At 41.1% G+C, this 13,325-nt stretch overlaps 1 non-coding gene across 1 annotated transcript; it reads left to right on the top strand.

Annotated features, from left to right (window-relative positions):
- Positions 1–6,828: 6,828 nt before the first annotated feature.
- LOC130947077 (small nucleolar RNA R71) lies at positions 6,829–6,936 on the top strand. Its single transcript, XR_009072489.1, has one exon. It is a non-coding gene; the product is annotated as a small nucleolar RNA R71 (small nucleolar RNA).
- Positions 6,937–13,325: the final 6,389 nt, after the last annotated feature.

Here is a 13,325-nt window from a genome sequence, read left to right as displayed (position 1 = left end):
TTAATTAATTGAGAATTTCAGTCACCATTACGTAATAGGAGTTGGTTGACCCAGTGAAGATTGTTAACCTCATTGAGCATCTGATGTCTATAAATCCCTCCTTATTAGCACTCTATAACTCTCCAAAAATAGGCACCATATTCCAAAAACCCACCTGCCACTTGACCCTCTTTTCCAGCACTTTCCGTCCTTCTAATATACTTCTGCAGCCCTATGAAGGGTTGTTACCAAGTTACGCCTTTATGAAATTGAAGAAAGGGAATTATTTGCTCTTCATCACTTGTATAGCAGTGAATTAGTTTTAGATAACCTTGTTTTCCTAGCATAGCCAAATTCAATGCTTTTAGGTCTTTAAAACCAAGTCCACATAGTCTTTATCTCTGTATAATGTGTCCCATTTAATCCATTACATCATCCTTTCATTGCCTTTTTGTCCCCACCAAAATAACATCATCTTTTTTTACTGCTTTCAATCAGTGTATCTGAAAGTTTAAAACAACTCAGTGTATAGATTGGAACTGCTGTGTGGTGCGCGAAATTGTGAATTATACTTTTTCACAACTCTCATAATCCCTGGTAATGGCTCCAAAAACTTGGTGCGCTCAATACCATGGCATTACACAACTTCGCACAACTAACCAGCAAGTGCACTGGGTCGTCCAAGTAATAAACCTTACGTGAGTAAGGGTCGATCCCACGGAGATTGTTAGTATTGAAGCAAGCTATGGTCATCTTGTAAATCTTAGTCAGGCAAACTCAGATATATATGGTGATGAACGAAAATAACATAAAAGATAAAGATAGTGATACTTATGTAACTCATTGGTAGGAACTTCAGATAAGCGCATGAAGATGCCTTCCCTTCCGTCTCTCTGCTTTCCTATTGTCTTCATCCAACCCTTTCTTACTCCTTTCCATGGCAAGCTCGTATAGGGTCTCACTGTTGTCAGCAGCTACCTCCCATCCTCGCAGTGAAAGCTAATGCTCAATACTCTGTCACAGTACGGCCAATCACCGGTTCGGTTCCCTCCCCTACCGGAATAGAATAACTCTTTTGCGTCTGTCACTAACGCCCAGTAGGTTACAGGTTTGAAGCACGTCACAGTCATTCAGTCATTGAATCCTACTCAGAATACCACAGACAAGGTTAGACCTTCCGGATTCTCTTGAATGCTGCCATCAGTTCTTGCCTATACCACGAAGACTCTGATCTCACGGAATGGCTGGCTCATTTGTCAGGCGAGCACTCGGTTGTCAGGCGATCAACCATGCATCGTGCAATCAGGAATCCAAGAGATATTCACTAAGCCTCAGATGCTTGTAGAACAAGAATGGTTGTCAGTTACCTTGTTCATGGGTGAGAATGGTGATGGGCATCAATCATCACCTTCATCATGTTGAAGAACAAGTGATATCTTGGACAAAGAACAAGCGGAGTTGAATGGAAGAACAATAGTAATTGCATTAATACTCGAGGTACAGCAGAGCTCCACACCTTAATCTATGGTGTGTAGAAACTCCACCGTTGAAAATACATAAGAACAAGGTCTAGGCATGGCCGAATGGCCAGCCTCCCAATGATCTAAGAACTAAAATGTCCAAAGATGATCTAGAGATCTAAAAGTGATCAAAAGATCTCTATACAATAGTAAAAGGTCCTACTTATAAGAAACTAGTAGCCTAGGGTGTACAGAAATGAGTAAATGACATAAAAATCCTCTTCCGGGCCCACTTGGTGTGTGCTTGGGCTGAGCAATGAAGCAATTTCGTGTAGAGACTCTTCTTGGAGTTAAACGCCAGCTTTGGTGCCAGTTTGGGCGTTTAACTCCCAATTGGGTGCCAGTTCCAGCGTTTAACGCTGGGATTTCTTGAGGTGACTTTGAACGCCGGTTTGGGCCATCAAATCTTGGGCAAAGTATGGACTATATATATTGCTGGAAAGCCCAGGATGTCTACTTTCCAACGCCGTTGAGAGCGCGCCAATTGGGCTTCTGTAGCTCCAGAAAATCCACTTCGAGTGCAGGGAGGTCAGAATCCAACAGCATCTGCAGTCCTTTTGAGTCTCTGGATCAGATTTTTGCTCAGGTCCCTCAATTTCAGCCAGAAAATACCTGAAATCACAGAAAAACACACAAACTCATAGTAAAGTCCAGAAAAGTGAATTTTAACTAAAAACTAATAAAAATATACTAAAAACTAACTAGATCATACTAAAAACATACTAAAAACAATGCCAAAAAGTATACAAATTATCCGCTCATCACAACACCAAACTTAAATTGTTGCTTGTCCTCAAGTAACTGAAAATCAAATAAGATAAAAAGAAGAGAATATGCAATGAATTCCAAAAACATCTGTGAAGATCAGTATTAATTAGATGAGCGGGGCTTTTACTTTTTGCCTCTGAACAGTTTTGGCATCTCACTCTATCCCTTGTAGTTCAGAATGATTGGCTTCTTTAGGAACTCAGAATCCAGATAGTGTTAATGATTCTCCTAGTAAGGTATGATGATTCTTGAACATAGCTATTTATTGAGTCTTGGCTGTGGCCCAAAGCACTCTGTCTTCCAGTATTACCACCGGATACATACATGCCACAGACACATAATTGGGTGAACCTTTTTAGATTGTGACTCAGCTTTGCTAAAGTCCCCAATTAGAGGTGTCCAGGGTTCTTAAGCACACTCTTATTTGCCTTGGATCACAACTTTATTCTTTCTTTTTCTTTCTTTTTCGTTTTTTTTTTTTTGAAATGCTTTTTCTTGTTTCAAGAATCATTTTATTGATTTTTCAGATCCTCAGTAACATGTCTCCTTTTTCATCATTCTTTCAAGAGCCAACATTCATGAACCACAAGTTCAAAAGACATATGCACTGTTCAAGCATACATTCAGAGAACAAAAGTAATGCCACCACATCAAAAATAATTAAACTACTATAAAATTCAGAATTCTTGCAATTCTTTCCTTTTCTCAATTAAGCACGTTTTTATTAAGAAAGGTGATGGATTCATAGGACATTCATAACTTTAAGGTATAGACACTAAGACACTAATGATCATAAGACACAAACATGGATAAACATAAGCATTAAAATTCGAAAAAACAGAAGAACAATAACAAGGAAATCAAAGAACGGGTCCACCTTAGTGATGGCGGCTCTTTCTTGCTCTTGAAGATCCTATGGAGTGCTTGAGCTCCTCAATGTCTCTTCCTTGTCTTTGTTGCTCCTCCCTCATGATTCTTTGATCTTCTCTAATTTCATGAAGGATGATGGAGTGTTCTTGATGCTCCACCCTCAGTTGTCCCATGTTGGAACTTAGTTCTCCTAGGGAGGTGTTTAGTTGCTCCCAATAGTTTTGTGGAGGAAAATTCATCCCTTGAGGAATCTCAGGGATCTCATGATGAGTGAGATCTCTTGTGTACTCCATCCTTTTCTTGGTGATGGGCTTGTCCTCATCAATGGGAGTGTCTCCCTCTATGTTAACTCCAACTGAATAACAGAGGTGACAAATGAGATGGGAAAAGGCTAACCTTGCCAAGGTGGAGGTCTTGTCCGCCACCTTATAGAGTTCTTGGGCTATAACCTCATGAACCTCTATTTCTTCTCCAATCATGATACTATGGATCATGATGGCCCGGTCTATGGTAACTTCGGACCGGTTGCTAGTGGGGATGATTGAGCGTTGTATGAACTCTAACCATCCTCTAGCCACGGGTTTGAGGTCATGCCTTCTCAATTGGACCGGCTTTCCTCTTGAATCTTGCTTCCATTGTGCGCCCTCTTCACATATGGTTGTGAGGACTTGGTCCAACCTTTGATCAAAGTTGACCCTTCTAGTGTAAGGATGCTCATCTCCTTGCATCATAGGCAAGTTGAACGCCACCCTCACACTCTCCGGACTAAAATCCAAGTATTTCCCCCGAACCATAGTGAGATAATTCTTTGGATTCGGGTTCACACTTTGGTCATGGTTCTTTGTGATCCATGCATTGGCATAGAACTCTTGAACCATCAAGATTCCGACTTGTTGAATGGGGTTGGTAAGAACTTCCCAACCTCTTCTTCGGATCTCATGGCGGATCTCCGGATATTCACCCTTTTTGAGTGAAAAGGGGACTTCGGGGATCACCTTCTTCAAGGCCACAACTTCATAGAAGTGGTCTTGATGCACCCTTGAGAGGAATCTATCCATCTCCCATGACTCGGAGGTGGAAGCTTTTGCCTTCCCTTTCCTCTTTTTAGAGGTTTCTCCGGCCTTGGATGCCATAAATGGTTATGGAAAAACGAAAAAGCAACGCTTTTACCACACCAAACTTAAAATGTTTGCTCGTCCTCGAGCAAAAGAAGAAAGAAGGGAGTAGAAGAAGAAGAAATGAAGAAGAGGGAGATGGTGGTGTATTCGGCCAAAGAGGGGGAGAAGTGGTGTTTAGGTTGTGTGAAATGGAAGGGTTGAAGAAGGGTATTTATAGGAGAGAGGGGGGGTAAAGGTTCGGCCATTATGGGTGGGTTTGGGAGGGAAAGTGGTTTGAATTTGAAGGGTGAGGTTGGTGGGGTTTTATGAAGGATGGATGTGAATGGTGAAGAGAAAGATGGGATTTGATAGGTGAAGGGTTTTTGGGGAAGAGGTGTTGAGGTGATTGGTGAGTGGGGGAAGAAGAGAGAGAGTGATGGTAGGGTCCTGTGGGGTCCACAGATCCTGTAGTGTCAAGGAAAAGTCATCCCTGCACCAAATGTTGCTCAAAATCACGTTTTGAGCCATTTCTGGCGTTAAACGCCGGGCTGGTGCCCATTCCTGGCGTTTAACGCCAGGTTCTTGCCCTTTACTGGCGTTTAACGCCAGTCTGGTGCCCCTTTCTGGCGTTAAACGCCCAGAAGGGTGCCAGACTGGGCGTTAAACGCCCAACAGCTAGCATTACTGGCGTTTGAACGCCAGCTTCTCCTCCTCCAGGGTGTGCTGTTTTTCTTCCTGTTTTTCATTCTGTTTTTGCTTTTTTCATTGTTTTATGACTTCTTATGATCATCAACCTACAAAAAAGATAAAATAACAAAAGAAAATAATTAATTATAAAACATTGGGTTGCCTCCCAACAAGCGCTTCTTAATGTCATTAGCTTGACAGAGGACTCTCATGGAGCCTCAGAAATGCTCAGAACCGTGTTGAAACCTCCCAACACCAAACTTAGAGTTTGAATGTGGAGTTTCAACACCAAACTTAGAGTTTGGTTGTAGCCTCCCAACACCAAACTTAGAGTTTGACTGTGGGGGCTCTGCTTGGCTCTGTTTTGAGAGAAGCTCTTCATGCTTCCTCTCCATGATGACAGAGGGATATCCTTGAGCCTTAAACACCAAGGATTCTTCATTCACTTGAATGATCAACTCTTCTCTATCAACATCAATCACAGCCCTTGCTGTGGCTAGGAAGGGTCTGCCAAGGATGATGGATTCATCCATGCACTTCCCAGTCTCTAGGACTATGAAATCAGTAGGGATGTAATGGTCTTCAATCTTCACCAAAACATTCTCTACAAGTCCATGAGCTTGTTTTCCTGAATTGTCTGCCATCTCTAATGAGATTCTTGCAGCTTGCACCTCAAAGATCCCTAATTTCTCCATTACAGAGAGGGGCATGAGGTTTACACTTGACCCTAAGTCACACAAGGCCTTCTTGAAGGTCATGGTGCCTATGGTACAAGGTATAGAAAACTTCCCAGGATCTTGCCTCTTTTGAGGCAGTTTCTGCCTAGACAAGTCATCCAGTTCTTTGGTGAGCAAGGGAGGTTCATCCTCCCAAGTCTCATTTCCAAATAACTTGTCATTTAGCTTCATGATTGCTCCAAGATATTTAGCAACTTGCTCTTCAGTGACATACTCATCCTCTTCAGAGGAAGAATACTCATCAGAGCTCATGAATGGCAGAAGTAAGTCCAATGGAATCTCTATGGTCTCATTTTGAGCCTCAGATTCCCATTGGAACTCATTGGGGAACTCAGAGGAGATTGGTGCACGCCCACTGGGGTCTTTCTCAGTGGCGTCTTCTTCCTCTCTTTCCTCTCCATATTCGGCCATGTTGATGGCCTTGCACTCTCCTTTTGGATTTTCTTCTGTATTACTTGGGAGAGTACTAGGAGGGAGTTCAGTAACTTTCTTGCTCAGCTGACCCACTTGTCCTTCCAAATTTCTGATGGAGGACCTTGTTTCATTCATGAAACTTTGAGTGGTCTTTATTAGATCAGAGACCATTGTTGCTAAGTCAGAAGTATTCTGCTTAGAACTCTCTGTCTGTTGCTGAGAAGATGATGGAAAAGGCTTGCCATTGCTAAACCTGTTTCTTCCACCATTATTGTTATTGAAACCTTGTTGAGGTCTCTCTTGATTCTTCCATGAGAGATTTGGGTGATTTCTCCATGAAGAATTGTAGGTGTTTCCATAGGGTTCTCCTAGGTAATTCACCTCTTCCATTGAAGGGTTCTCAGGATCATAGGCTTCTTCCTCAGATGAAGCCTCCTTAGTACTGCTTGGTGCATTTTGCATTCCAGACAGACTTTGAGAAATCAAATTGACTTGTTGAGTCAATATCTTGTTCTGAGCCAATATGGCATTCGGAGTGTCAATCTCAAGAATTTCTTTCTTCTGACTAGTCCCATTGTTCACAGGATTCCTTTCAGAAGTGTACATGAATTGGTTATTTGCAACCATTTCAATTAGCTCTTGAGCTTCTGCAGGCGTCTTCTTCAGATGAAGAGATCCTCCAGCAGAGCTATCCAAGGACATCTTAGATAGTTCAGAGAGACCATCATAGAAAATACCTATGATGCTCCATTCAGAAAGCATGTCTGAAGGACATCTTCTGATTAATTGTTTGTATCTTTCCCAAGCTTCATAGAGGGATTCTCCATCCTTCTGTCTGAAGGTTTGGACTTCCACTCTAAGCTTACTCCATCTTTGTGGTGGAAAGAACTTTGCCAAGAAGGCATTGACTAGCTTTTCCCAAGAGTCCAGGCTTTCTTTAGGTTGAGAATCCAACCATATTCTAGCTCTGTCTCTTACAGCAAAAGGGAATAGCATCAGTCTATAGACCTCAGGGTTAACCCCATTAGTCTTGACTGTGTCACAGATTTGCAAGAATTCAGCTAAAAACTGATGAGGATCTTCCATTGGAAGTCCATGGAACTTGCAATTCTGTTGCATTAGAGAAACTAATTGAGGCTTAAGCTCAAAGTTGTTTGCTCCAATGGCAGGGATAGAGATGCTTCTCCCATAGAAATCAGGAGTAGGTGCAGTAAAGTCACCCAGCACCTTCCTTACATTGTTAGCATTGTTGTTGTTTTCGGCTGCCATGGGTTCTTCTTCTTTGAAGAATTCGGTCAGGTCCTCTAAAGAGAGTTGTGCTTTGGCTTCTCTTAGCTTTCTCTTCAAGGTCCTTTCGGGTTCAGGATCAGCTTCAACAAGAATGCCTTTGTCTCTGCTCCTGCTCATATGAAAGAGAAGAGAAAAAGAAAATGTGGAATCCTCTATGTCACAGTATAGAGATTCCTTGAATTGTCAGAGGAAAAGAGAAATAGAAAGAAGAAGGAGAAGAAGAATTCGAACTTTAAGTAGATAAGGTTCGAATTGTGCATTTAGAAGGAGTGGTACTCCATAAATAGAAGGATGTGAGAAGGAGGGAAGAGGATTTTCGAAAATTCAATTAAAAGATTTTGAAAACATTTTGAAAATTTGATTGATAGTTTTCGAAAACAAAAGTGGGAAAGAAGTAAAGTGATTTTTGAAAAAGATTTTGAAATTAGAAATTAAAAAGATTTGATTGAAAACTATTTTGAAAAAGATGTGGTTAAGAAGATATGATTGGTTTTAAAAAGATGTGATTGAAAAGATATGATTTGAAAACCATTTTAAAAGATATGTTTTGAAAATTATTTTAAAAGATTTGATTTGGAAAATTAGTGACTTGCCTAACAAGAAAAGATATGATTCAAACATAAAACCTTCCTTAACAGAAAAGGCAAAAAATGTTCAATCAAATCATTAATTGTTGGTAAGTATCTTTGAAAGGAAAGAAATTAATTTTGAAAACATTTGATTGAAAAGATATGATTTGAAAAAGATTTGATTTTGGAAAACTTGAAAAAAATTGATTTGAAAACAAAATCTTCCCCCTAGCACCATCCTGGCGTTAAACGCCCAGAATGGTATACATTCTGGCGTTTAACGCCCAAAATGCTACCTTTTTGGGCGTTAAACGCCCAACCAGGTGCCCTGGCTGGCGTTTAAACGCCAGTCTGCCTTCTTCACTGGGCATTTTTGAATGCTCAGCTTTTTCTGTATAATTCCTCTACAGTGTGTTCTGAATCTTCAATCCCTTGTATCATTGACTTGAAAAGACACAAATTAAAAATATTTTTGGATTTTTAATAATTAAAATGCAACAGGAATCAAATAACAATGCATGCAAGACACCAAACTTAGCAGTTTGTATACTACTGACACTAATGAACTGAAAATGCATATGAGACACACAAAATACTCAAGTCAATAGAATTCAAAGATCAGAGCAAGAAATCATCAAGAATTACTTGAAGATCCTTAAGACACATGAATGAATGCATGTAATTGACACCAAACTTAAGATGAGACACTAGACTTAAGCAAGAAACATAAAGTCTTTTTGGTTTTTATGATTTTGTAAATTTTTTTTTGTGTTTTTCAAAAATTAAGTGGAAAAAGGTATCAAAATTCTTAATGAGAATTCCAGGAATCAGTGCAATGCTAGTCTAAGACTCCGGTCCAGGAATTAGACATGGCTTCACAGCCAGCCAAGCTTCCAAAGAAAGCTTCGGTCCAAAACACTAGACATGACCAAAGGTCAGCCAAATCTCAGCAGATCACTGCTCCAAGAGCAAGATTGATACGAAATCAACAAGCTCTTGTGGTGATAAGTTGAAACCTCGGTCCAATCAGATTAGACATGGCTTCTCAGCCAGCCAGATTTCAACAAATCATCATGAAACTCTAGAATTCATCTTCAAGAATTTCGAAAAAAAATACCTAATTTAAGCAACAAGATGAACCGTCAGTTGTCCAGCCTAAACAATCCCGGGCAATAACACCAAAAATTTGATGTTGTTGCCGGATCTTGGCACTGATGTTACCAAAGGCTTGCTCAAAACTAGAACAATCCCCGGCAACGGCGCCAAAAACTTGGTGCGCGAAATTGTGAACTATACTTTTTCACAACTCTCATAATCCCTGGTAATGGCTCCAAAAAACTTGGTGCGCTCAAAACTAGAACAATCCCCGGCAACGGCGCCAAAAACTTGGTGCGCGAAATTGTGAACTATACTTTTTCACAACTCTCATAATCCCTGGTAATGGCTCCAAAAACTTGGTGCGCTCAATACCATGGCATTACACAACTTCGCACAACTAACCAGCAAGTGCACTGGGTCGTCCAAGTAATAAACCTTACGTGAGTAAGGGTCGATCCCACGGAGATTGTTAGTATTGAAGCAAGCTATGGTCATCTTGTAAATCTTAGTCAGGCAAACTCAGATATATATGGTGATGAACGAAAATAACATAAAAGATAAAGATAGTGATACTTATGTAACTCATTGGTAGGAACTTCAGATAAGCGCATGAAGATGCCTTCCCTTCCGTCTCTCTGCTTTCCTATTGTCTTCATCCAACCCTTTCTTACTCCTTTCCATGGCAAGCTCGTATAGGGTCTCACTGTTGTCAGCAGCTACCTCCCATCCTCGCAGTGAAAGCTAATGCTCAATACTCTGTCACAGTACGGCCAATCACCGGTTCGGTTCCCTCCCCTACCGGAATAGAATAACTCTTTTGCGTCTGTCACTAACGCCCAGTAGGTTACAGGTTTGAAGCACGTCACAGTCATTCAGTCATTGAATCCTACTCAGAATACCACAGACAAGGTTAGACCTTCCGGATTCTCTTGAATGCTGCCATCAGTTCTTGCCTATACCACGAAGACTCTGATCTCACGGAATGGCTGGCTCGTTTGTCAGGCGAGCACTCGGTTGTCAGGCGATCAACCATGCATCGTGCAATCAGGAATCCAAGAGATATTCACTAAGCCTCAGATGCTTGTAGAACAAGAATGGTTGTCAGTCACCTTGTTCATGGGTGAGAATGGTGATGGGCGTCAATCATCACCTTCATCATGTTGAAGAACAAGTGATATCTTGGACAAAGAACAAGCGGAATTGAATGGAAGAACAATAGTAATTGCATTAATACTCGAGGTACAGCAGAGCTCCACACCTTAATATATGGTGTGTAGAAACTCCACCGTTGAAAATACATAAGAACAAGGTCTAGGCATGGCCGAATGGCCAGCCTCCCAATGATCTAAGAACTAAAATGTCCAAAGATGATCTAGAGATCTAAAAGTGATCAAAAGATCTCTATACAATAGTAAAAGGTCCTACTTATAAGAAACTAGTAGCCTAGGGTGTACAGAAATGAGTAAATGACATAAAAATCCTCTTCCGGGCCCACTTGGTGTGTGCTTGGGCTGAGCAATGAAGCAATTTCGTGTAGAGACTCTTCTTGGAGTTAAACGCCAGCTTTGGTGCCAGTTTGGGCGTTTAACTCCCAATTGGGTGCCAGTTCCAGCGTTTAACGCTGGGATTTCTTGAGGTGACTTTGAACGCCGGTTTGGGCCATCAAATCTTGGGCAAAGTATGGACTATTATATATTGCTGGAAAGCCCAGGATGTCTACTTTCCAACGCCGTTGAGAGCGCGCCAATTGGGCTTCTGTAGCTCCAGAAAATCCACTTCGAGTGCAGGGAGGTCAGAATCCAACAGCATCTGCAGTCCTTTTGAGTCTCTGGATCAGATTTTTGCTCAGGTCCCTCAATTTCAGCCAGAAAATACCTGAAATCACAGAAAAACACACAAACTCATAGTAAAGTCCAGAAAAGTGAATTTTAACTAAAAACTAATAAAAATATACTAAAAACTAACTAGATCATACTAAAAACATACTAAAAACAATGCCAAAAAGTATACAAATTATCCGCTCATCACAACACCAAACTTAAATTGTTGCTTGTCCTCAAGTAACTGAAAATCAAATAAGATAAAAGAAGAGAATATGCAATGAATTCCAAAATATCTGTGAAGATCAGTATTAATTAGATGAGCGGGGCTTTTACTTTTTGCCTCTGAACAGTTTTGGCATCTCACTCTATCCCTTGTAGTTCAGAATGATTGGCTTCTTTAGGAACTCAGAATCCAGATAGTGTTAATGATTCTCCTAGTAAGGTATGATGATTCTTGAACATAGCTATTTATTGAGTCTTGGCTGTGGCCCAAAGCACTCTGTCTTCCAGTATTACCACCGGATACATACATGCCACAGACACATAATTGGGTGAACCTTTTTAGATTGTGACTCAGCTTTGCTAAAGTCCCCAATTAGAGGTGTCCAGGGTTCTTAAGCACACTCTTATTTGCCTTGGATCACAACTTTATTCTTTCTTTTTCTTTCTTTTTCGTTTTTTTTTTTTTTGAAATGCTTTTTCTTGCTTCAAGAATCATTTTATTGATTTTTCAGATCCTCAGTAACATGTCTCCTTTTTCATCATTCTTTCAAGAGCCAACATTCATGAACCACAAGTTCAAAAGACATATGCACTGTTCAAGCATACATTCAGAGAACAAAAGTAATGCCACCACATCAAAAATAATTAAACTACTATAAAATTCAGAATTCTTGCAATTCTTTCCTTTTCTCAATTAAGCACGTTTTTATTAAGAAAGGTGATGGATTCATAGGACATTCATAACTTTAAGGCATAGACACTAAGACACTAATGATCATAAGACACAAACATGGATAAACATAAGCATTAAAATTCGAAAAAACAGAAGAACAATAACAAGGAAATCAAAGAACGGGTCCACCTTAGTGATGGCGGCTCTTTCTTGCTCTTGAAGATCCTATGGAGTGCTTGAGCTCCTCAATGTCTCTTCCTTGTCTTTGTTGCTCCTCCCTCATGATTCTTTGATCTTCTCTAATTTCATGAAGGATGATGGAGTGTTCTTGATGCTCCACCTTCAGTTGTCCCATGTTGGAACTTAGTTCTCCTAGGGAGGTGTTTAGTTGCTCCCAATAGTTTTGTGGAGGAAAATTCATCCCTTGAGGAATCTCAGGGATCTCATGATGAGTGAGATCTCTTGTGTACTCCATCCTTTTCTTGGTGATGGGCTTGTCCTCATCAATGGGAGTGTCTCCCTCTATGTCAACTCCAACTGAATAACAGAGGTGACAAATGAGATGGGGAAAGGCTAACCTTGCCAAGGTGGAGGTCTTGTCCGCCACCTTATAGAGTTCTTGGGCTATAACCTCATGAACCTCTATTTCTTCTCCAATCATGATACTATGGATCATGATGGCCCGGTCTATGGTAACTTCGGACCGGTTGCTAGTGGGGATGATTGAGCGTTGTATGAACTCTAACCATCCTCTAGCCACGGGTTTGAGGTCATGCCTTCTCAATTGGACCGGCTTTCCTCTTGAATCTTGCTTCCATTGTGCGCCCTCTTCACATATGGTTGTGAGGACTTGGTCCAACCTTTGATCAAAGTTGACCCTTCTAGTGTAAGGATGCTCATCTCCTTGCATCATAGGCAAGTTGAACGCCACCCTCACACTCTCCGGACTAAAATCCAAGTATTTCCCCCGAACCATAGTGAGATAATTCTTTGGATTCGGGTTCACACTTTGGTCATGGTTCTTTGTGATCCATGCATTGGCATAGAACTCTTGAACCATCAAGATTCCGACTTGTTGAATGGGGTTGGTAAGAACTTCCCAACCTCTTCTTCGGATCTCATGGCGGATCTCCGGATATTCACCCTTTTTGAGTGAAAAGGGGACTTCGGGGATCACCTTCTTCAAGGCCACAACTTCATAGAAGTGGTCTTGATGCACCCTTGAGAGGAATCTATCCATCTCCCATGACTCGGAGGTGGAAGCTTTTGCCTTCCCTTTCCTCTTTTTAGAGGTTTCTCCGGCCTTGGATGCCATAAATGGTTATGGAAAAACGAAAAAAGCAACGCTTTTACCACACCAAACTTAAAATGTTGCTCGTCCTCGAGCAAAAGAAGAAAGAAGGGAGTAGAAGAAGAAGAAATGAAGAAGAGGGAGATGGTGGTGTATTCGGCCAAAGAGGGGGAGAAGTGGTGTTTAGGTTGTGTGAAATGGAAGGGTTGAAGAAGGGTATTTATAGGAGAGAGGGGGGGTAAAGGTTCGGCCATTATGGGTGGGTTTGGGAGGGAAAGTGGTTTGAA

Source organism: Arachis stenosperma, chromosome 8 (assembly GCF_014773155.1).
Source record: "Arachis stenosperma cultivar V10309 chromosome 8, arast.V10309.gnm1.PFL2, whole genome shotgun sequence".
NCBI classification, from domain to species: Eukaryota; Viridiplantae; Streptophyta; class Magnoliopsida; order Fabales; family Fabaceae; genus Arachis; species Arachis stenosperma.
This window is presented reverse-complemented; position numbering and strand designations above follow the sequence as displayed.